This window comes from Podarcis liolepis (genome assembly GCF_965112155.1).
Source record: "Podarcis liolepis genome assembly, chromosome: 7".
NCBI lineage: Eukaryota > Metazoa > Chordata > Lepidosauria > Squamata > Lacertidae > Podarcis > Podarcis liolepis.
This window is the reverse complement of record NC_139561.1, coordinates 65,829,156-65,855,152: the sequence shown is the minus strand read 5'-3', so window position 1 is coordinate 65,855,152 and position 25,997 is coordinate 65,829,156. Positions and strand designations below refer to the sequence as shown.

At 45.2% G+C, this 25,997-nt stretch overlaps 1 long non-coding RNA gene across 1 annotated transcript; it reads right to left on the bottom strand.

Moving 5' to 3' along the window:
• LOC310710854 lies at positions 1-19,622 on the bottom strand. The gene is made up of 2 exons (XR_014528277.1): positions 19,387-19,622; positions 1-998 (listed from the first exon to the last, which is right to left on the bottom strand). It is a non-coding gene; the product is annotated as an uncharacterized lncRNA (long non-coding RNA).
• Positions 19,623-25,997: the final 6,375 nt, after the last annotated feature.

Below are 25,997 nucleotides of genomic sequence, written 5' to 3'. Positions count from 1 at the left end.
TGTTGTTTTATTTTATTTATTTTGGCGACAAGCTGAAGATGCCTTGAATATGATAAAAGGGTTGAATGGCTCAGCACAGTATCCCTTCTCCCTCTTTCCACAGAAATCAAACACCAACCAGGCAAAAAATGTAGAAGAAGAACTAAGCAGTAGAAGAACTAAGAGGTGTCTTGGGAAAGTTACATCCAGGCAACCAATGAAATAGTTTTTTCCACTCCTTTATAGCTCTGCAATAAAGAGCATTTGGGAAGGAAGCTGAATCAGATGCACCTCAGAAGGCTGGATACCTCAGTTTATCGGTTTCCATCGTGGAAACAATCTAGTCTCCATTTATCAAGGGGTCCAGGGGCAGCCATTTTGGCACTTGAGGCAAAACGCCCCAGGGCCACCCATACAATGCAGAGGGGGACATGAGGCTCTGAAATGGCTCCCCCTTTTTGAGTCTCCCGCAACCAGCAGTGAGGCTTTTGCAGGGGCTATTCCTTAAGGATCTAAGACTATACACCTTCAAATAAGAACACAAGCTACAGTTCTTAAGAGTGGTTTAACAGTCAATCCCTCTTCCTGGGGAAATCTGGAAATGGTAGTTCTATGGGGGCAATAGGGGTCTCCTAACATCTCCTAATGAAGGGACAGAATACCCAAATCCTGTCTGAAATCACCCCCGCCTTCAATAATCACCCCAGGCCTCAAAACTGTCCAGAATTCCTTTTGTTTTCTAAAAATCCAAAACAGCTTTTCTCTGCTCTCCTCTGCTCTATCACAAGATGCTGTGCATAGGCAAAGTGTTACTTTTAAAGGCTAATGAATAGGCTCTGTTCATAGCAGGCCTGGGAAATGAATCTTATTTCAGTCGGTTGCAACATCTTGGACATGCTGAACCACCAGGGCTCCTCGACCCACCCCCTCGGCTTCTCATTCCCCCTTTCCTGGGAAGAGTCCAATAGTCCCAAGACAGCTTTCTGTTCATGCTCAGAGGAACTCATGGGGCAGGACTCCTGAGGGAGGAGAAAAGGGGGAGGGAACTGGAAAGGGGTATATATGCTTGTGCACATGACTGTGAACTTCGTGCATGCTTTTTGTGACTTATCACACTTGCTCCTTCTACCAGTTCATGGATGGTAGAAATAAAATCTTTTTCTCCGAAACTATTCCTTGAGTGTGTGTTGACTGACTCCCACTTCCCTTTCTCGGGCGCAATATTTTTCCCACCCGAGGGCAAAGCCTCATAAGGCTACACTAGCAACTTTAACAAACAGTTTCCAAGCACCTTTGTGGAGAAGTCATGCCTTTTTAAAGTAGTATGTATATGAATGCTTGAAATACATGCAACCAAATACATGTTTTAATAAACAACACAACAGACATTTTGCAGTTAAAAAACAGACAGGGAAATGCAATGAAAATTGTGAGATGAATGATTCATTGGGAGATGTGTAAACACCATGCAAACAAATCAAGATGAACACTCATTGTTTAACCTCCCCACAAGCAAATCAGAACAAATGCTCAGTAAAGACTGAGGTAAGCTTTGTGCAACCAAATCAGGAGGAATGCTCAATAAACAGATTGTCCAGAGGGGCCCTTTGTCTTGATCTCCTGTTCTGCTGCCCAGTAGTGAAAAAGCAAGGTGAGATGTGTTTTCAAATACTATTTTTTTTATCTCTACAGTCCCTGGGCCTCTCAGCCTGGAAAGGCAGCCTCTGCCACATGAGGCAGCTAAAGCTGTCCTCTTCGGTGGCAACCCATTTTTTCCCTCTCCTCTTTCCCCGCTGGAGTGGTTAAGAGAACATTACATCGCCTTGCAGGGGCCATAATGAAAATTTGAGTCCTGTCACACACTAAATAAAATAGCAAAAACTGACAACTCACGGTCTGGATCTGAAACGGATCATTGCTTGCAGGGACTAGCATAAACCATAAGCCCTCTGAGGCAAGTAATGAAAACAGAGGAGCACTTTTCATCTTTGGCCAAAACGTAAAACACAGTGGAAAGGATTCTATCTTTGTCTTCTCCCCACCACCCCACCCTGGCCACCCGCCTCAAAATGTTAGCAAAAATGGGAACGGGAGCTTTTGTTTCACATGGCTCTGACAGGATAATTCAGAGGTGGGGAACCTTTTTCAGCCTGAGGGCCACATTTCTTTCTGAGTGAACTTCCAGGGGGCACAGGGGTGTGTTTGGCAAGAGCCAAATGTGGGAGGGGCAACCATTGTGACTTAAACTTTGGACACAAGGCTACAGCCCAGCCACACGAAAGCTGAAGCTCGCTGCATACACCACCCCTTCCCTCCAGGCAAGCAACAGGCATTATCACAGTTTTTCAAGGACACATTTCAGCCAGGTAAAAGTACTCAAGGAGAGTGTGAAGCAGGCCCAGTGAGTAGCATGGCTTGGGAGGCATCCTGAGGGCCAGATAGAGAGACCCTGGAGGGCCACCTTCAGCCCCTGAGTAGAGGGTTCCCATCCCTGCAATAAATGATTCCAGGCAGTTTTGATCAGTGTGGGAGGTGTGATCCAGAATGAGTGCCCCTCTGGAGAGGATGCAGTAGACTTGTGAGGAAAATGGCTGGACCACAGAAGTGTGCTCTGAAGACTACAAAGCTGAAGGGAAGCACGCTTTTGGTAGTGGCAGCATCTGGGCAGGGCTTTGGGGCAGATGTCTAGTGCCCCACTCATTACAACAAGGAGAGCTGCCCCAAATGTTAGCTTACCACATTTTGAAGTCATGCTCATTATCATAAAAAGCAGGTCCCCCCGCAAGACCATACACACCATGCATTTAAAGTGCCCTCTCAAGAATACTGGGAACTGTGGTTTATGTTTCACAGAGCTAAGATTCCCAGCTCCCTTCACAAACCACATTTCCCAGGAGTACTGGGGGAGGGAGAATGTGCTTGTATAGTGCATACGCAGCCTAAATCCAGACTAAAATTGCTCAGCTGCACCACTGCACACTCTGACCTCTGGGAACCAAGGGTCACTGCCTCTCAGGAAGAGCATCCTGGAAAGGGGAAGACAAGCCGCTTGCTTTCCTCTTTCCTTCCCTTCAGATTCCTTTTTCCATTTGCATGGTGTCTATGAGATTATGAGCCAGTCAGCAAAGATTGCCCAATGTTTTCATATCTCTTCAGCATGCAGGAAATGTTAGTTCCTCTCCTGAGTCGCACCACAACCTCTTGAGGAAACTCCTGGGTAGGCTCATTAACTGTTATCGTTAAACTTGTAAGTAATAATAATTATTAATGTGGCTACCCAGCAGCTTCCCCAGGAGGTAGGTCATAAGAATGTAAGAGCCCTGCTGGATCAGACCAAAGGCTCCTCTAGACCAGCTGCCTGTTCTCACAATAGCCAACCAGATGCAGCAGCACTCTCTCTGCTCCTGGTTTATAAAACTGTGCATGGCATGGAAAAGGTGGATAAAGAAAGGGTTTTCTCTCTCTCTCATAACACCAGATCTTGGGGACATCCAGTGAAGCTGAATGTTGGCAAGTTCAGGACAGACAAAAGAAAGAACTGTACTGTACTTCTTCACTCACAGCATATATGGTTAAACTGTGGAACTTGCTCCCACAGTGACAGCCACCAACCCAGATGGCTTTAAAAGAGGACTTTGACAAATTCATGGAGGACAAAGCTATCAGTGGCTACTAGCTATGATGGCTATGTTCTACCTCTCTTGTCAGAGGTTGTATGTCTCTGAATGCCAGCTGCTGGGAATTGCAGGTAGGCAGAGTTGCTGTTGCACTCGGGTCCTCCTTGTGGGCTTCTCACGGGAATCTGGTAGGCCACTGTGAGAACAGGATGCTGGACTAGAGTGGCCATTGGATGGATTCAGCAGGCTCTTATGTTCTTAGGCTCTTATCTGAAGGCATGTGGTCTCTGATTCTGGAGGTAATATAAATTACTAGCAGCCATTGATGACTTTATCCTCCCTGAATTTGTCGACTCCCCTTTTCAGTGCAGAGGCAGGCCGACATTGGGCCCCCACTCGGCAGAATAATCAGGAGGGCCCCCTAAACACAGTAGGCAGCTGACTTATCACATATTGAAGTAAGCAAAGCAATAACCTTTATCATCTAAGAGAAGGGGAGGGAAAGACCATTAAGCCCAAATTACCAAACAGCACCACAGTATATGAGAACAGGCCTTCTGTTCAGGCCTTGCCACAAAGTTGGTGAGTGGGTTTTTGTTTTGTTTTGTAATGCTCCCTTGGTTTTGTGCAAATGCAGCAATCCTATTCCTGATGAGCAGAAAGAAACAGAGGTTGAACCTGCCAGCATGCTATTCTCTATGGAGTTGTTTTCCTTTCCTTTACCTCAAAGGGTGAAGCTAGGACAATGATAAAAACTTGAAGCTGCAGCTGAGGGACTCTTGTGAATTGCCTGTCAGACTCAGTTCCTGAGGAATTGATGGCAGAAGCAAAGATGCTGTAGGAACACCAAGAGCAAGTCTCCTAGTTGCTGTCAGGCCAGGAAGCAAACCTGACTCCCTAAGCTTTTATGGTGGCCTTGTCTACACTTTGCTTGTCCCGTGCCTGGAAAGCACAAGTTGATAAGTTTTCTGATTGTCCTGAGCTTTCCCTTGAGATGGCAGCTCTTTAACACTAAATTGGAACAAATATCCATCCACAGAAAAATGGATTGATGCTTGCTCCTATTCAACAGAAATAGCAGGTTTCCCTGGGGGAAGCAGTGAGGCAAGTGGAAGTCTGGATGAGCCTGATGATAGAAGAGCCTCACCTCACTTGTTCTGGCCTACAAGTGTGCAGTAATGCTTCCTTGGCTGGTTTGAGACAAACCTGGCCTTAGCAGCTATGGTGACACAGAGCCCAGTACTGTACTCTGCCAGGATTCTCTATGGATGCAGAGCTGGTTGTTGCTTTATCCCTGCAGTGAACATAATGGACTTTTGAACTGGCCTCATATTGCATCCGACCACTGGTCCAACTAGCTCAGTAACCTCTCCACTGAATGGAAGCAGCTCTTCATGGTCTGGGACAGGGGACATTCCCAGCCTTCCCTGGAGATGCCGGGGACTCAACCTGGGACCTCATGCATGCAAGATACGTGCTCTACCGCTGAGTATTTATTTGTTCGTTCATATTTATTTTATTACATTTCTAATCTACCTTTTCTCTAAGGAGCTCAAGGTAACACAGATGGTGCGGCTCCTCCCAGTTTTTCATCTTCACAACAACCCTATGAGGTCAGTTAGGCTGAGAGACTGTGACTGGCCTAAGGTCACCAAATCAACTTGACGGCTGAGTGAGGATTTGAATGCCTGCTGTCTCAGTTCTTTAACAACCACACTATGTTTTAATGCGTAATATTATTTTATAATGGATATTTCTATGCTGCTGGCTTCATTTTTATTTTTGTGTGTGAACTTGATTTAACATCTGATTGCATTGGTATTTTTAGTATATGTTTTATGTACATCTCTTAGAGGTTATGTAAATTAGGTAAAATAAAATAAATCTGAGCGCGTCATATTGTCAGTAAGGGATTGCAATCTGTTGGTCACCGGTCCAAAACGGACAGTGGATTCAGAGCCTGAAAAGATATATCCCTGCTAAGTGAAGACAGAGGATGCAGGTGAAGTCCTCAACTCTACTTTGCAACCAGATTCACATCACATAGAAAGTGCAAAAATGAGGGTGGTCCCTAATGAGGGACAAGAGTCTACTTGCAGTATAGAAAATCCCTCAATTGTGCCTAAGTGCAATTGGAAACAATCTTTCAGAGAGGAAAATATATCTCTTTGCCCTCTAAGCAACTAAATTAATTTCCCTTTAACCTTAATAGCTCTTAGCTATGCAAAATAAAGGCCACTTCAGTACTGCAAAAAAGAAATAAGAAAACTTTACATATCCCCACAACTTCGCCAGTGCAGTCAAGGTGCCCAAATGATTTCTGAAAACAATGATGAAATGGTTTGCTCCGTAGTTGGAAAACGCCCTGTTGGAGTGCTAAATGCTTGGCTCTTCTCATGGGACTACTAAGCCTTGGCTAAACACATTTGTCATCTTTACAGTAATTCCATCTGCAGGGCAGTGCAGGGCAACGGGTATCCTTTGGGCAATTATGTTAAGATGGATATACAGCTTCCAGGCTATTTTGCAGGCACCAGACAGATATCATCACACTCTTTTTCTCCAGTGATCTCGAACTGCCAGAATATCGATTAGGTTAAATGCTTCTGACATTTTGTGTGCCTACTGCATACGTCTGGGCAAGAAATGGAGGGCTCATCAACTCCCAAGACTCCCAGTGCAAGCTGAGTGAAAACTGCTCCAATGAAGCCAACATTGCAGCGTCAAGGGGCAGCAAGTAGCAGAGGTTGCAAAGGCAATTTCTGAGTAACTAAGTATATGTGATTCATCCAATGGACTCTGGTTGCCCATGTAGAACTCAGAAAGGGGAAGGAGGACAAAACAAGAATGAGTTGGCAATGTCTGCCAATGGCTCTGGCTCCACCTACTGTTGGCCTCCCAGTCTTCTGCCCTACCAGTACTAATGTCCACCAGCTACCACTGTCTATCAGTCTCCTTCTGCCCTTATTTGTAAGCAAGTCAGCCAGGATTCCTGCCTAGCTGTCTACTCTTCTTCATCTTGTGCATGGTAGTCCTTCAGAATTAACATTGACTTTGACATCCCATGTATTAGGATGACAGGATCAGAGAAGCTAGCTTAAGGCTACCAGACGTCCCCGTTTCCCAGGGACATTCCCCGGATTTACAAATCAGTCCCCTGACAAAATCCACTGAAGTTGAAAAGTGTCCCCGGATTCATTGAAAAAAATCTGGTGACCTTTAGCTAGCTGGTCTTTTAAGTTCTAACACTATGACTGGGACATGTGAATAGCTCAGTTGGTTAGAGTGTGTTACTGATGATGCCAGGGTTGCAGGTTTGATCCCTGTGCAGTGCTATTTTTCTAGAAAGAGAGGTGCCAGAACTCACCACGAATGCCTTCCTTGTTCTCTTATAGTGGCAATGGTGCTCACCTGAGAGGTGCCGGAACTGAAAAAAAGCCCTGCTGTATAGGACAGCTGTCTATTCCTGCACTGAAGGGATCCTCAGGGTCCCTTTCAATTCTATGATTCCATGATTCCAAGACATGTGTTGCCGTCTGTCCACAGAACAGATTGGTGCAACACTATCATTCATTCCTGTTCCACAATCTACAAACAGCCTTCCCCACTAACAATCAATCCCTCTTCCCAGGGAACTGTGGGAATTGCAGTGCTGTGATGAGAATAGGGGTCCCTTAACGGCACCCTTCACAAACTACAGTTCCCAGTACTCTTTGCGGGAAGCCACAGGTGTTAAAGTGGTATCATGGTCCTTTAAATGTATAGTATGGAAGTGACCTGAGCAGGCACACAGGCCACATGCTCCCCCACCATGAGAAGATAACACAGAACTCATAGCACTAGAATTCAGGGACATCAAATGAATGTTGGAAGATTCAGGACAGATAAAAGAAAGTACTTCTTCATGCAGTGCATAGTTAAACTACAAAACTGGCTCCTGCAGGAGGCAGTGATGGCCACCAACCTAGATGGCTTTAAAACAGGATTAGAAAAATTCAGGGAGGAGAAAGCTATCAGCAGCTACTAGCTATGATTGTTATGGTCTACCTTCCTTGTCAGAGGCAAAACATGCCTCTGAATATCAGTTGCTGCACTGGTCAACAACAAATTTGTTGTCTGCGTTTTTTCAGTTGATTTAGGACGAATCTGATGCGCTGAATCCAAAAATCACATTGGTTTTGCTCAATCAGGTCAAGTTTTTGAGCTATGGCCACATGTCATTTTTTTACGTTTTTGTTCACATGTACGCTTGTGTGGAGCATTTTAGAAGAAGTTGGTGGGGGTAAAATGCCATGTTGAATAATTGTTTTGATTGGAAATGATTTTTTTAATGACAAGAAGTATTCAGGTCCGATAGTTCTGGGTGATTATGTCGAAAAGGGATCAGTTTGAAGTCATAAAACCTCGAAATCTTCCATAAATTGGTGTGGCAAAGCATAAAGTTGGGGGATCAAAACTAAGTTAATGGGGCAGCCGCCTCATGAAGTATCCTGATCTTCAATCAGCACGTCGTCCTGTAGCTCATTGTGATGAAATTCCAGTGCCTGTCTTCGGAGCACTTCCTGACATTAGTGACAAAGATGCCTCCAGTGTTGAAGGACCTGAAGAAGAAGAAGTGGTTCTTGAAGATGATGCTCCATATCCATTTTCCCAAAAGGAGTTGAATGATCTAGTTCACGACCTCAGCTTGTCAAAGGACTCTGCCGAACTGTTGGCATCCAGATTGAAGGAAAAAAACCTCCTCTCTGACAGTGCTCGCATCAGCTTCTTCCGCAACAGGCATCAAGAGTACCTCCATTTTTTCTCGGAAGAGAAGGACTTGGTGTACTCTGCAGATATTGCGTAGCTTCTGCTGAAGCTTGGAGTACCACAGTACGAACCCAAAGATTGAAGACTGATCATTGACAGCAGCAAGCGATCACTGAAATGTGTTCTGCTACACAACGGCAACCAGTTTGCCTCTATACCCCTGGCTCACTCGAGTACACTGAAGGAGAATTATGAAGCGGTGAAGTATGTGCTGGAGAAAATTGGTTATGATCAGCATAAGTGGTTTATTTGTGTTGACCTGAAGATGGTGAACTTTTTGTTGGGACAACAGTCTGGCTTCACCAAGTACCCATGTTTTCTGTGCATGTGGGATAGTAGGGACCGTGCTCAGAATTACACGAAGAAGGACTGGCCTGTGCGGGAGGAATTGGTGCCTTGCAAAAAAAAGGAACGTCATCAATGACCCTCTGGTGGACAGAGACAGAATACTCTTCCCACCGCTGCACATCAAGCTCGGCTTAATCAAGCAGTTCACCAAGGCTCTGGACAAGGTTGGTGACTGCTTCACTTACTTGTGCCAGGCTTTTCCAGGATTGACCATGGAGAAGTTGAAAGCTGGCATCTTTGACGGTCCTCAGATCCGTCAGTGCATCAGAGATCCAGAGTTCGGAAACTCAATGAACGAAGTGGAACTGGAAGCGTGGAAGGCATTTGTTCTGGTAGTGAAGAACTTTCTTGGCAACAATAAGGCCAGAAACTACGCAGAACTTGTCAACAACATGCTGACTGCTTTCAGAAACCTGGGCTGCAACATGAGCGTCAAGATGCACTACCTATTTTCACATATGGACCGGTTTCCTGAGAACCTGGGTTCAATGAGTGACAAGCAGGGAGAGAGATTCCATCAGGACATGAAAGAGATGGAGACCAGGTATCAGGGTCGCTGGGACGCAGTCATGATGGCTGACTACTGTTGGACTCTGAAGGGAGATCTCCCTGCCGCTGAGCATTCCAGGAGTTCCAAGAAACGGAAGTTCAAGCCCTGAAGTTTGAAAAATGGTGAAGCAACATGCAATTTACGTGTACTTACCTTTATCAATGCCCACCATTCAGTTTACAGTAAACCTGACCTGATGGAGAGAAACGGATGCCATTTTCTGATTCAGCAGTTAAAAAATACCCTAAATCAGTTGTAGAAATCTAGACAACATTCAAAAATTGTTGCCCAGTGATTGCAGATAAGAGTGCTGCTGCACTAAGGTCCTGTTTGTGGGCTTCGCACAGGAATCTGGTGGACCACTGTGAGAACAGGATGTGGGGCTATTGGACGGATTCAGCAGGCTCTTATGTTCTTAAGATATAATTGTAAATACCATAGAAGTACAGTCTCACAGTTATTTCTAAATGTGCAGCTATGCATATCAATTAGCACATGCAAATCTGTGGCATCTTTTTTGGTGATGCAGTTGCTTTATTTTATTTTATTTTTGCAATGTGGTATAGACCATCCTCTTCTATACTTAAAACATGCATACAAAGTCTTTTATTTAAATACACACACACACACTGCCTCCGTTGAGCTAAATCATCATTTATGCATGCTGCACAGCAGTTAGAAAGATTGGGAGTGGAATGTCAGGTGGCTGAAAAGAAAATGGAGCAGAGTGGAGTAAACTTTGGGGAATAGCAAATGCTCATTTTGACCCAAATTGTGGTGGGATGTGGAGAGAGAGATAGCCGCTGCTTCTCACAGGGTCTTTCTCTCAAATACATTATCTGGAGAATTCCAGGCTAGGAAGAAAAGCACCGTGTTGAATTGGATGAATAGAAATTATGTATATTGTTCTACTGCAGGCTGAAAGATGTCTGAAATAGTCAGCTGCAATTACAGATCTTCAGGTACCAGGAATCATCAATATTCCTTTAGGGTATTATGCGTTCTCATATTCAGACATATTCACAAGACAACTGTGGGTCCTGGAGGACAGAATTAAAGGAAGACAAAATGTACCTGGTGGGTACAGAATGAGAAAGTTCACCTCTGGGACATCCTTAGAAAAATGTTACAGTAAAAGGGAATTTGACCTACACCATCAGCTCGTGCTGATATACCAGCCTTGAGTTTTGCCTTATGAACATCATATATGTGCAGGAGTGAATTAAGCAAAAAGGAAAGGGGTGGGGAACGTTGGAAGTCATTTTTCTGACCCCTTTTAGGAGAACACACAATGTCACCTACTTCGATCTCGGCAAATTGTTGCTTTGCGTCTGCTCCAATTTATCAAATGGTTTCCTCCACCCCCGTCTATCACTTTAAAATAACCCCAGAAGCCACACGACTCCTCAAGGACATAAAATTAGTATACATATCATAGAAAGCAGCTACCTTGACTGCCGCCGCCACCAGTGAATGTATCTGTATTGATACCTAACAGAGAGAAAGGGAGAGGGAGAGACTCCTAATTAACTGCTCAGTAACCTATATGCATGTATCCCTGGAAAAGGAGGAGTGCTGGCTTTTCCCTGGGGCAATCGTAGCCCAGGCTACACAATTTTGGGTCACATTTACTCCCCCCAAAGAATCCCGGGAGCCATAGTTTGTTAAGGGTGCTGATTCCACAAAGCTACAAATCTCTGCACCCTTAAGGAGCCTCAGTTCTCAAGATTCTTTGAGGGAAGCCATGGCTGTTAAGGTGGTATAAAGGTAAAGGGACCCCTGACCATTAGGTCCAGTCGTGGACGACTCTGGGGTTGCGGCGCTCATCTCGCTTTATTGGCCGAGGGAGCTGGCGTACAGCTTCTGGGTCATGTGGCCAGCATGACTAAGCCGCTTCTGGTGAACCAGAGCAGCGCACGTAAACACTGTTCACCTTCCCGCCATCTTGCACTTTGACGTGCTTTCAAACTGCTAGGTTGGCAGGAGCAGGGACCGAGCAACGGGAGCTCACCACATCGCAGGGATTCGAACCGCCGACCTTCTGATCTAGGCTCTGTGGTTTAACCCACAGCGCCACCTGTGTCCCTAAATTGGTATAAGAGCACCATAAATGCATGGTGTAACCCAGGATATTCTCTAAGTATTCTCAAGCTTCATTGGGCAGCTTGGGGGAAGTTTTGCCCCATTGCATTTCCCTTTCCTAAGGATTTTTGTCCTGCACACTTTCCGTCAAACATACTGATACCTTCCACCTGTGCCTCAGTGGCCCCATTTGGAAAAGAAAGGGGAATGTAGCTTTCTTGGTTATTCTAGACTGTTTTTCATCCAAAAGGATCTCAAGGAAAGGATAAAATAAACAGATGCCCAGTGTTGTGTTGTTTTGGTGATTGAATATATTTTTGAATATATTTTGAATATATGAATTGAATATATTTTTGTTTAAGAAGGCTTTCCCTGAGGTGTGACACAAACATTTATGGAACAATTGCTTATCTCTATAGGTTAAACCTATGCATTAAAGCCTCCTCTTCGATCACTATGGGACAGATAGAACTCCCCACACCCTGTCTGCTATTCAACAACAAAAGCCCGTGTGCACTTTCTAAATTCATGTTCAACATTCCAACCAGTGAGACCATAAAACAGACTATTCCTGAAGAGTTTTTCTTCACATCCCACACTGCGCATCTCTCACACACCGTGATACAGTTAAATAGAGATAGGTGAATTTGTCAATATTGGTTTTCTCAGTTTCTCACTTTTCCGCTCTTCAGTTCTCCACATTTCCACATCCATTTGCATTTAAAAAAAAGTACTCATGAAAATCACCATTTTAGTGCAACTAAATCACCATTTTAGTGCAACTAAATCACCATTTTAGTGCAACTTTCTCCTTATACACATATCAGTGTGCAATTTTGCCCTATATATTCAATTTTGCAAAGCCATGTTCCCTAATATAATGCATTTTTATATGTTATTTTCACTATTATATTATTTCTCTGCATATTTTATCCTAGCATGTGCATTTTGGACATATTATTTGGGTGGAGAAATGCATTGCAAAATTAAGAGAAATGCAAATTTTGAAAGATGGCAGTGTTTCAGTTTGTGTATTGTTTTGGAACTTGCAAATTAATTGTGAATTGAATGGAATTTCTCCCCTGTCCCTAGAATTACCGTAATTATTACTAACACGATAAGCAACAGGCTGATTTCAATGCACTTAATTAAAACTGAGGAGAAAGGACAAATCAGGATCCCACTAAAACCATCCTAGTCTGAGAAACATCCCAGATTACAAATCTTTGCATTGTCAAAGCAAGTTATTTTATCAATGTCTAAGCTCAGTTGGAAGGGAACAATATGATCACTACTTGCAGAAAAACAGACATTGATACATTTTTTAAATAAAAGAGAGTAGCTTAGAGGAAGCCTGGGTGGAGTTTGTCCAACATTTCTCCGATGAAAATAGGGACATCCCATTCCATAATGATAATTTTACTATTTATACCCCACACATCTTGTTGGGTTTTCCCGGCCACTCTGGGCAGCTTCCAACATATATAAAAACAGAATAAAACATTAAACATTAAAAAAAAACCTTCGCTATACAGGATTGCCTTCAGATAGCTCGGGGGTCGGATAACTCCATATCCTCCCACATTTCTCCAATGAAAATAGGGACATCCTAAGGAAAAGCGGGACATTCCAGGATCAAATCAGAAACCGGAACAGTTTCTCTAAATCAGGAACATCCCTGGAAAACAGGGACACTTGGAGGGTCTGTAATCCAGTGGTGGTTGGTGTTACTTAGAGGGCAGAAGGCAGGTGCAGCCACAACCAATGACAGAGCCACCCACGGTCTGGATGTAAGAAAGACAACTGCAGGGAGGTGACGGCTGGCTAAGAGCACACTGTGGTTGGTGGGGCAACCCTAAGAGACTCCAACTCCCATCATACCAAAGCAGTGGCATGATGGCATGGGCTGATGGGAGTTGTAGTCCTGGAGGGCACCAGGTTGGGGAAAATCAATGTGGGGGCAGGCTCTTATTACTATGTGGCAACGCAAATACTCTTTGAGTTTAACACATTTCTATATCATCTTCCAATTCAAAATGTCCAAGTTTTGTAACAAAGCAGAAAAGGCAATGCTAAAACAACCATAGCAGAAATAAAAACAGACAAGCTGAGGTTAAGAACCTGGGAATATAAAACAATTGCAGCAGGAATAAAAAGAAACTTAACTGAGGCTAGAAAACCTCAGAAAAAAAGGCTTTGCCTGGTGCCTAAAAGTCCTTTACTCTACAACTTTTTTCACATGCTACACTGAACTCAAGTACAAGCGATCTCTGTACATGCAGGTCTATTTCCCCACAAATTGGGATATGGATTCATACAGCTGTTATGGACACCATCTTGCAAATGTGGTTCTTGCCTGGAGCAACAGCAGCTTAGTGTGTCATCCTGTCACATCTTACAAGCTAAGAAGCAACAAGACTGGACAATATTTGGACAGGACACTTCAGCAGGGATAATTCACCCCCTTCCCACTTCCTGCTCCTTGTGCCCACAACCCCTGTCCAGAATGCTTCCCAACTGCATGGTATAACTAGGGGTGGAGGAGAGATTAGATTCAATTCACTTTTAAAGGTAGAACTCCTTGGGTGGCTTTAAAAGAGGATCAGACAAATTCATGGAGGAGGAGACGTGGCAACTGTTTTGCAAAAGCAGGAAGAACTGCATACTACTAGGCTCATAATGGATGCCACATTCTTGGGTATAATACGGATCAAACGTGTACATAGCATTTTTCTACCTAACACTAGCAAGACAAGAATACTCAGATATTTATTCCAGAATAACTGGTAACTTTGATTTTTGTTGGTCCCAGTGTTGACTTTGTTAACAGTCATTCATTATGCTTGTTAGATACTCTGTTAACTTGATCAGCATCCTTTTCTTCTTCTGCTATTATTATTTAAATTTGTTTCCCACTTTTCCATGTAAATTATGTACGAAGAGGCTGAAAGCAGAACAAAAATGCAAATCACTGCATCATTTCAACAACAATCTGATACTAAATAATTTCAAAACACAGTCCAACTCTGTTTGATTATATGAACATTGTAACATTTTAAAGCCATAATAAAACCAACTACCTGTCACTAAAATGTATCAATTAATGGCAAAGATAATAAAAATAGCAACATAAAACTCTTGTTCTAAATGATCTTCAGCACATCTACCTGACTTTCTTGTGCATTGACTTGACAGCATCTTTCAAAACAATTATGCTTCCCACAGTTAAAACAGTTTTTCAGATGCATCCCCTGTTTAGGACCCTGCTGCATTCCAAATAATTTGCATGCTTGTTTCTTTTGCCTATTTCCCCTCACAGTTGCTTGTGACAAAGGCAGTTCGATTTCTGAGTCTGGCTTTCTTCTGCATTCTTGCTTCATTCCGCTGAACACCTTCAGCAGAATTCAGATAAGTGGCCTGTGTTTTCACAGCTTCAGATGCCCTGCATATCTGAAGACCTTTGTCCAGGACGGATCTCCCTCATGCAGCAGCCGTTCCCCTGAGGACATTATCTCAGAGTCCACATTTAATTCTTTCCCTTATCAGGGACTCTCTTGAGTCACCCAAACCGCAATTCTTACTCAGCCTCCTTAATTCTATAACATACTGATCCATAGTTTGACCGGCTTTTTGCATGTACATGGAAAACTTCTGTCTTTCAAACATTTCATTATTTTTAGGCATGCAGGATACTTCAAACTTCTCCGTTATTTCTTTTAGTTTCATAGCCTCACCTTCAGCAAGCCTGAAGGCCAATGCCTCCTGGTCCCACAACATGTAGGAAAAAAAGGTGGTTTGATCATACCACTTTTCTCTTCTGCAACTCTTGTTACCAGGTAGAGTTCAACCAGGGTGCCTTGAATGATGTCAAGGGTGCCATGGGCAACACTGGCCGCAGTCCCTCTTCCCTTCCTCCTCTGATGCCCTCTTGTGTCTCTGCCTGCCAAAGGCTTGCACAACTGTTTGTTGCAGCAGCCCTGGCTACAAGCTTCCCAGGTGAATGGTGCCTCTGGGGCTGGCCAGGGGGTGCTTCCCAGGCCCCTGTGGGGCACGGTGAAGAGGCACTTCTCTTTGGGGCAGGGGTGGCAGCTCAGAGACCAGGGGCGGCTGCCCAGAGGACTCCCAAGGAGAGGGGAGAAGAAATGAGGCTGAAGGAACATTCCACAAGGGAGGGTGTTTGAAAAAGGGTGAGAGGCAGCAAGCTCTGCAGGCAAGTGGTGACATAACTGGACTCCTGAGCCCAAGAGGGGTGCGGAAGGAAGAATGTAGTTGGTCAAGGGAGCCGTGGACCCCAAAAAAGGTTGAATACCTCATCTAAACCTTTTCCAGATACCTACAATATCCCCTGACAACAGCAGGCTTGATGGCGGTTATAAGACATCCACGTTGCTTCCTCCAGGTCTGGTTCCCACAGCTTCTTACCCTTTGCCTGTAGCTGTACATTTCAGTGGGCCTTCTTTGAGTAGAACTTAGCTGGATATAAGCCAAAATCTTCAGCCCGGCAATAGCCCCATAACAATACCTCAAATCAGGTGAAAAAGAGCCAGAAAGCAGGAATTGGCTGACTCACAGTGAGACCCTGCTACAGCAATTTTATGCAACAAAACAATCCATGGCCTTTTAAAATGGGGACGTGTTGCTTTTGTTTGTTACTATGTTATGTATTTTTGTGCTTCTATATTGTAAACTGCCCTCTGATGGGCAGCTAAGAAACAAATAAATAAAATAAAACAGCCTCCTAGGAAGTGGTCAACAGGGGTGTGGAAAAGGTGGTTCTGTTCTCCATAGTTCTGCCCTGTTGGGTACCTGCTTTAGTTGCCTGGTGTAGCCCCTATGGAAGCTGCACAGCCTTTCTCAGGCTGACTACTATGGCCATCCTTTAGCCATTGATTGGGCTACATTGTTGTCCGATTTCTGCAGCCTTTTCGCACTTTAAATATTAACTCGAGTGTTTTGTTTTCAAAAAGCAGCCAGCCAGAAAGGGCCCCAAATCTGGGATTGCGCCATGTGGATAATCTACCTTTGATAGATGTGAGTTTCTTCAAATGTGCCGTGTGGGTCTACCGTACAGGTTGGCGCAGACAGTTAATTTCCCAAGCTAGCTGTAGACCTTTAAGCCCATAAATTATACAGCTGTTCAATATGAAAATTGTAAAGTCCCCCAAAGAGTGCTATATAGTAATTATCAGTGGAGGCTGGCCTGGGCTGGATAGCTCAGTTGCTTTGAGCGTGTTGCTGATAATGCCAAGGTTGCAGGTTTGATCCCCGTAAGGGACAGCTGCATATTCCTGCATTGCAGGGGGTTGGACTGGATAATACTCAGGGTCCCTTCCAACTCTCTGATTCTAAATAATCTTATGACAAGTGTGGCGCTGCCCTCCCTTCTTTCTGCCCATAGCCAACCTCCACCAGGGGGTGGCATTGTCTGTCAGCTTCCTCCTCCTTAGTCTCAGTTGTCCATATAGAACTCAGCCAGAAGGAGGATGGGGGCAAAACTAGTGTTAGTTGTCACCATCTGTCATTGCCTCTGGCTCCACCTACAGTTGGCCTTCCTGTCTTCCACCAAACCAAAATCAAAGGGTGTTGGAAGTTTGGATGCAATTCGTCTTGCTGAGAAGGGGTTGCATGGGTTAAGACAGATAGAGTAAGGGACCTCTATCTTCCCAGAGTATCCCTGTACCTTTATTGCTATGCTGACGTCTCTCTATCTCTTTGATGTCTAGACTGGTAAGTCTTAGCTTGGATCCTCTTTACAACTTCCTGCTCTTTCTCTGGACCTCAAGAGAAGGGGTCATCTTCTGGGTCTATTTTCTGAGAACCATAGAAGAACTGGAAGGGACCAGAATGATCATTTAGTCCAACCCCCTGCAGTGCAGGAATCTTTCGCCCCACACGGAACTTGAACCCATGACCCTGAGATTAAGAGTCTCATGCTCTACCGACTGAGCTATTCCTTTCCCTGTCATAGGCTGATCACTGATAGGCACCACCTCAAAGACACATGAGAACGGCCTCTGCTGTACATCTAGGTGATACTAGTGGAGACAGTCCTTTGGATAGATTCAACCCAAACAGCTGAAGGCTTTAAAGCAGAGGTGGGGAACCATTTTGCAGCCAAAGGCTGTGTTCTCTAGTAGGCAACCTTCCAGAGACTGAATGCCAGGGGTGTTTAGCACAACTGATGTAATTCGTATCCCTCTACAGCAGGCTATATAAAAGCTAGAGATAGCTGGGATAGCTCAGTTGGTAGAGCTGGGTCGTGGGTGAAATATTCCCACATTGCAGGGGGTTCCAACTCTACAATTCTATTATTTTATGATTGATTCTGCTTGCCATTCAGGCAACCAAGAGGCATTATTGCAGTTCAAGGACATATTCCAGTCAGGCAAAAGCAGCAACAAATTCTTGAGAAAGGTGTGGCACAGGGTCAGTGAGGAGTGTGGCCTGAGGAGGAGGCATGGCTTGTGGAGAGCCCGTTGACCACTGAGAGGCCTGGAGGACCACATCTGACCCTGGGCTTGAGATTTTTTCACCCTACATTTAAAAGTTAAAGCCAGCACTTTTATGGGTTCAGAAATGCACCAGAAGCCAGTGAAGCTGGAATGGTAAAGATGAATCTGGCCACCTTGCCTTCGTTAGAACCATGGTGGCTGCATTCTGAAGCACCTCTGGTTTCCAAACAGTCTTTAAGGGCTGTTCCACACAGAGTGCATTACAGTAGCCAAGCATGACTGTGATCAGGGTACGGACTGGTGTGGCTAGATGAAACCTCTCCACATAGAGGTTTCTGTCTCCAGGGCAGCTGTTTACCAGCTCCAACTGGTACGCAGGCTGAGACCCTATCTGCCCGTGGATTGTCTCGCCAGAGTGGTGCATGCTCTGGTTATCTCCCGCTTGGACTACTGCAATGCGCTCTACATGGGGCTACCTTTCAAGGTGACCTGGAAACTACAACTAATCCAGAACGCGGCAGCCAGACTGGTGACTGGGAGCGGCCGCCGAGACCATATAACACCGGTCTTGAAAGACCTACATTGGCTCCCAGTACGTTTCCGAGCACAATTCGAAGTGTTGGTGCTCACCTTTAAAGCCCTAAACGGCCTCGGTCCAGTATATCTGAAGGAGCGTCTCCACCCCCATCGTTCTACCCGGACACTGTGGTCCAGCACCGAGGGCCTTCTGGCGGTTCCCTCACTGTGAGAAGCCAAGTTACAGGGAACCAGGCAGAGGGCCTTCTCGGTAGTGGCGCCCTCCCTGTGGAACGCCCTCCCATCAGATGTCAAAGAGAACAACAACTACCGGACTTTTAGAAGACATCTGAAGGCAGCCCTGTTTAGGGAAGCTTTTAATGTTTGATGTATTACAGTATTTTAATATTTTTCTGGAAGCCACCCAGAGTTGCTGGGGAAGCCCAGCCAGATGGGCGGGGTATAAATAATAAATTATTATTATTATTATTATTATAGAGCTGCAGTTGGTGCAACAGCAAAGCTGATAAAACACATTCCTAGCTATCCATACTACCTGGGCTTGCCATAGTCAACGCCTTCCCCGCCTGGTCTGACTGTGCTCCACACCAAGAGGTGCAAAAAGGGATAGGATATGAATAATCCCCTCAAAACAGTTGGAACGCAGAGCAGTGCAAACGAAGCTGGGCTGGGGAAGCAAACTGCGGGAATCGGCCTCCTTGTCAAATGGCACAAAACAAATCCATCAACTTGCCGATCAAGCATGGAGCTGAAAGCTGCCCTGCTTGAGTTTTGTCGCTGCCTCCTGCACCAGCCCTCCTAATAAAGCCCGTGCACCTGGAATATATAATTTTCTCAGTGATGCACGAGTGAGGAAATAATCCAGCTCATTAGCTTTATGAGCTCTGCAGAGCCAGTGTGGCAAGGGGAGGGAAGGGGCTGAAAAAGCACACGGCGAACGGAGTCAAAAGATACCGAGTCAACAGCACAAACTGATGTAAAGGCAGGCAGCAACACCACATCAAATAGTCACCTTCTGCGTCGCAATAATACTTCAAGAACAGCAGCTATTGTTTGTATTTTTCTTGTTTTGCAAGGTCCCACTTTCCCGACTCAAAGACTCTTTTCAACAACCACAGGCTCATTTTCTCCAGAGAGAAGGCAGCCGCTCAGCTAATAAATAAAAAAATGACTCCCAGCCCGCTTGCAAGTATCATTCGCTCGGATTCTTAAAAGTTTCCCTCTGCTGCTCATGTTGAATACGATCAGGCAGGAGGGTGACTGGGGTGTCTTTTGCTTCTTTAGCTGTTATCTCTCCCCCCCCCCCGCCACAACCCTCTTCTAAACTCAAGAGGCCCTGTCTTTAATCTTGTGACATGCAGCTTGTTCACATATCAAGCAAAGTGTGTAAACAACCTAATACCAATAATTTTTTTCAAAATCCTCCTCAAGCTTTGCTTTTCAAAATGTGAAGTAAAAGCGTCAACTACTGTGGGGAGACTCAGGCTCCCTCCAAACCAAGCCCTTTGTGTGTGTGTAAAAGATGATGGGGGGGGGGGATTAGGAATGGGCAAATCTGCCCATTTCAGTTTTTCTCAGTTTCTAATTTTTTGAATCTTAAGATCAGTTATCCACAATTCCACATCAGTTTTTTCACCAGTATTTTGATGCAGAGAGACACTTTTTTTTTGCAGTCTTCCCTTATATAATTCACTTTTGTGTTATTTTCAGTATACAGTATATGCATTTTAATGCACATTTTTGCAAGTATGTGGTTTTAGTACACAAAACTTGGCTGGATAATTGCACTGCAAAATTTGAAGACATGTCAATTTTGAAGGATGGCTGCATTTTTATTCCTTTATTGTTTTGGAAGTGTGAATTAGTTAATTTCGCCTTTAAATGCAAACTGAATCAAATTTCTCCCACATCCCTATTTATTGTGAGGGTTAAATGTGGTGGGTGGGTAAGGGAGAATCATGCCTCAACACTACCTAAAGTTGTATTCCTTGGAGGAAAGGCAAGATATAATGAATAAAACACTCAGCAGGGCTGCTTAGTACCTTTTACAAACACAAAGGATGCATTTAAGGAGGTTGGTGATGATGGAGAAGGTTACCTGTATCCAATGATTTATTTGCAAGAAGTTTTCTTAAAAATAATTTCCCCCCCGATACTGTGCTGGAGTCTGTATTTAAGCCTCTATTGAAGGAGTGATCAACTTGTAATAATTTAGATGTTCTTGTTGCTATGGCTACATTTACAAAAAGCGAAGCGAACCATTATAATTTAAATTTTCAGTTATCAGGAAGAAAAAGAAATAAAGGCGGAAAGCATTTTTTTTTTAAAGGGGGGGGGGTTTCCTAGGCATGCAACTGCTTTATTCTTCACTGTCAGTTGTACTCGCAACATGACAATCAGTTGGATTTGATCAAATTGCCTTGCCAGGAGAGATTTAGTGCATTTTATACATTTAAATATATCCGTGATACTTGGGGCTTCTGAATTAAGCTTGACATTCGTTTGCCTGGACTGTTGCTCAGGTCTCACTCAATGAAGAGCGCCTGGCTCACTGGGGCAAATGGGGCACCGCCCCACCACCCTCAGCCAGCTGCCCTGCCTGCCTTCTTACTTAGAGAAGGTGGCTCTGCCTGTCGCCATTGGCTCCAGCTCCACCTACAGGGCGTCTCCTGGCCTTCCATAGGGCACCAGCCATCAATGATGTCACTTTAAAGTTTATGCTGCTAAGAAAGAACAAGAGAGAAACCGCATCCAAACCAAAGGCTCCAGCTTTGGCCCAAAATGGGGGGGGGGGCTCAGCATCGTGTCACACCTGTGAAATCACAGGGGCCCAGTGCACCAAGCCTGGTGGCGAAACCACCACTGCGCCCACCACAGCCACGGTTGGCAGCAGCGGCGAGGGAAACAGCAGCGGCAAGAGAGCTTGCAGACCTGCCCGAGTTTTTGTCGCCGCAGCTACTTCTGCTGGAAACCTGGTGGCAGTGGGAAGTGGCGTCAAAAGAAAAGAAGTTTGGTTGTGTGTGTGTGTATTGCTCTGTGTATTTGTTATTAGAGATGGTATATGCTCTGGTTCGCCAGAAGCGGCTTAGTCATGCTGGCCACATGACCCGGAAGCTGTACGCCGACTCCCTTGGCCAATAAAACGAGATGAGCGCCGCAACCCCAGAGTTGGCCACGACTGGACCTAATGGTCAGGGGTCCCTTTACGTTTATTAAGCTGAGCAGTTAATGTGCATAACAATAGACCATTATGCACATTCACTACGCTGCATGATCATATATTTAATTTGCATATACTCTAAGCACCTCCAGTTGCCAGGATTCTTGTTTAAAGTGGAATGATATTGCTTTCAATGTAGAGTGCGAATGGGGTCTAATTCACTGTTTCCTCCAATACCTGTGATTGGGCCTTCATTGTAATTCTCAGCGAGGCCTCCTGTCAATTCTGTGGCTGCTTCAGAGTGGAAGAAGCCCTCCCATGTCACCCTCAGCGCTCCACGAGACTACAGAATGCCTTGGGTCCAGCCCTTGATTTAAATATGTCCCAATTATCTTCCCACAAGGGAAGAAAGGAGGAGGGCTGAAATACACAAGCTCAGGAGGACCACAGGAAGCGGTGCCAAAGAATTTGCATAGGTTAGGGCCATAGGAGTAGGTCAGCGTCAGAGCACACGACTTGCATACCATCAGTCCCTGCTTCCTAGAAAGACGGCTACAGAATCTGTTGGAAAGTGGCATCCCTGGGCACGCCAACACTCCCTGCAAGCACCAGCCAGCATTTTCATCCTCTTGCTACAGAGAAGCTTTCTTGCAACAGCTCAGACGTTTCCCCCCCAAAAGCCTATGTGAAAAACAAGGACCATTGATCTGCGCTTTGTGAAGACGTTAGCCAGGGAGCATTCACTTGCTCACAAGGGGACAGCAGCCATGTATTCGTTTCAACAAACAGCCAACCTCATCCCTTAGCTTTGAGGTTGGTAGTGATAAAAGATGATTAAAAATAAGATTCCTGCTTTCAGGCACTATATACATTTAAAGCACATTTCCTACCCAAGAATCCTGGGAACTGCAGCTTACCCGTCACAGAACAACAATTTCCAGCACCCTTAATAAACGATGGTTCCTAGGATTCTTTTTTTTGGGGGGGTTGGGGTTGAGAACGTGCTTTAAATGTATGGGGCAGCCTCAGTTTAACCCAAACCCCCAGTTCCACGGCTCACTATATGGCCTTCAAAAGATAAGCTGTTTCCGGCTTTGTGAAGTCTCCGTGGAAAAGAAGCCCCGTAATTGGGAATGAGGAACCGCCGAGAATTCCCTGGGCTCGGCTAGAGATAGTGCAGGTGAGATCTTGTGTTATCTTCCGCATTGTATAAATAATTCTCTATGTGCAACACCATCTCTCCTATTGCCTGTATAGCACTTGCCTTGATCTAGCATCAGCAAGCTTAAATAAATGCACCGCGGTCTGTAGGTGAGGAAGCCTTTCTGGTGGTAAAAAAGGCTGTTTACTCCAGTTGCAGCTATTCCCACCCCCTGCAATACAATAAACATTGATGTACATGATTTTATACACACACACACCCTACCAATGGGTGTGAAGCGAGGAGTCTAACCTGCAACAATGATTGTGAATACTGTATGGGAAAGGGTGGGTTATGCAGTATTCTTGGATATACTGCAAGTACTGCACACTTGGCAGTAGATTTTCTTTCTTTCTTATTTATCACTTAGAGCCATGCTCTCTTGAGCATGTGGAGATCTAACAGAGCCTGCAGCATGCAGAGGAAAAGAAGAGGCAACGTGTCAATGGACAGGGTGGAGGGAGTTATTCCCTTCTGGTAGCAAATTGACTGGACCAGTGCTGAAATGCTTGTGGCCGGTCCATCTACTTCAGGGGTCAGCAACCTTTTCCAGCCGTGGGCCGGTCTACCGTCCCTCAGACCATGTGGGGGGCCGGACTATATTTTGAAGGAAAAAAAAGAATGAATTCCTATGCCCCACAAATAACCCAGAGATGCATTTTAAATAAAAGGACACATTCTACTCATGTAAAAACACCAGGCAGGTCCCACAAATAACGCAGAGATGCTTTTTAAATAAAAGGACATATTCTATTCATGTAAAAACATGCTGATTCCCGGACCGTCCACGGGCCGGATTGAGAAGGCAATTGGGCCACATCCAGCCCCCGGGCCTTAGGTTGCCTACCCCTGATTTAGTTCAATAGTGTCTACACTGACTGGTAGCAGCTCTCCAGGGTTTCATGACCTACCAGGGGAGGCTGGGCATTAAACCTCGAGCCTTTTGTCTGCAACACACATAACTCTCTCACTGAGCCACTCCAGGTATTTAAAGGGAGCTGAGCTCCCTTTAACTTTTACGCCAGCTCCCTTCAACCAGTGGTTTCAGAATGCTGCAAAAGAGCAAACGAAAGGCCCAGCATCTTAGTTCCCCCACAGGACTGGCCCAAGACATTTTGGCACCTGAGGCAGGCCCCGCAATGGTGCCCCTTCCCCATCAGGGAAGAAGGGGTGAGAGAAGAACTAGAGGAGGGGAGATCTGCACTAGGATATGCTGCCCCTGTGGATCATGCCACCTGAAGCAGTCACCTCACCTTGTCTTATAAGTGGGCTGGTCCATATCTCCCAGGGTGTCATGTGCCACCAAGCCTGTTCAGCACTGCAGGCAGTGACATCAGCTGGAGGCAACAGGCAGGTGGACAAGAGGGCCAGGGTCTAGGCCAGAGGGCTGTGCCTTTAAAGGGGCTCCATTCTCCAGCAAGAAGGCAGAGCCTGGGAGGGATAATCAGGTTTGAGGATTATACAAGTGCTACACAGGACTCAAGCAAACCAATTCACTGTGCTCCCTGTCACACCCCATAGATTTGGGAAAGGGTACTCACTGTGCGAAGAAGCCTTGCAGTGCATCTGCCCTAATCCCAAGAAGCAGGAGGAGCCAAGACCACTTCAATAGTTGTATTTATTGGTGAACAATGGATTAACCACTCAGAAGACGAGCTAGGACTTGCCACAGAGCTAAGCTGAAGGTTCCAACTAGTTCCTACTTAATTATGGAGGTGCAGAAGCACACCCGGAGCAGGTGGAGTTTCTATTACAAACCAGCTGTGTCTCTTAAAGAGACAGGTCACATATACTATACTCCCCACCAGGGTTTCTGGTCCCCCACCCCCACCCCATGGCTATTGAACAAGCTCAGATCTCATTGTACTGTTGTTTTCAAAAAGTGCTTCCCCTCTTAATCCCCCCCCCCCGCAAACCACGGGGTTCCTCTGAGCATGCTGATTCCTCCCTCTTGTTCCTCAGTGGCCCCATTTCCACCCCCAGTGTGGGCACTCACCACCTGCATCTGCTATTGGAGGAAGTGATGATAAGGGCTCAGTTACCACTCATGAGAATAAGCTGTATTTTCCTGGGACCTGTGCAGGGTTCTGAAGAACATGGCAATGGTGAAATGCTCCACTGTCTTTTCTGCACTTGTTGAAGACCTTCCTTCTGGATCCAGCTTTCAAAGCGCAGAACTTTATACTAGTCTGTCTTTTTTTCCCTTACATTGTTTTTACATACAGAATTATTTTTAATTGATTGCATATATGGAATTGTTTTCCACTGTATTTACATGTGGAATTGCTTTTATTGATGTTTCTGCTGTGAGATATTTTATGGAAAGCAATTCAAAAATGGCGTCAATAATAATAATTGCACACAAGACCCTGTCTGTCAGTAACTCTTACTACCTTCCCTGGATCATGGCCAGACCTGATTCCTTCAGACTCATGGTGGTCTGGGCTGGACCAATTCTTCTGCACAATGCTTTTCTATGCATTGCAAATGATTTTGAATTGAACTGATGATCACTACACAATTTGTTAATGGTGGCATAATCCCTCAAAGATGTATCTACTTCTTTTTCACTGTACCAATATTTTGTGCTGCTGTAACTTCTACATTCAGCCCTAGTTTAAATCTGGGTTTGAGATGTAAACATTTCAGCAAATGTTGTTTTCAACATGCACGTTAAAAATAGATGAAATCTGTCTTTATAGGTTCTATTTGTTGACTAAGACTGCAGTCCTAAAGTTGGGGAGGAGGGGGATGTGCCAAAGGCAGATCATCTGCCTCATCCAGCCCCCTGTTGGGCTCCCATCAGTGGGGCAGCAGTGAGAATGGATCAGCTTTTTTACTCCTAGGGATATAGGACACAGCCTTATATGGAGTCAGGCCATTGGCCCATCTAACTTAGTAATGTCTATGTCAGGGGTCTGCAACCCGCGGCTCCGGAGCCGCATGTGGCTCTTTTACACCATTGCCGTGGCTCCGGGGCAGATACTAGCGAGGGGAGGAGGCGCATTGTGTGCCCCGACACTCCCCACTGTGGCGGGCACTGTACTGGCTGTGACGTCGCATGGGGGCGGTGCGTGCGGGACGCACTGTCCCGACGTCACCTTCATGCCCGCTGTCAGATCGCGGCTCCGGAGATATATTTGTTTTAAATGTCGCAATGGTTTTGCGGCTCCCAGTTTTTTTTTCTTCGGAAACGGGTCCAAGTGGCTCTTTTTGTCTTAAAGGTTGCAGACCCCTGGTCTATGTGGACTGAAAGCAGCAT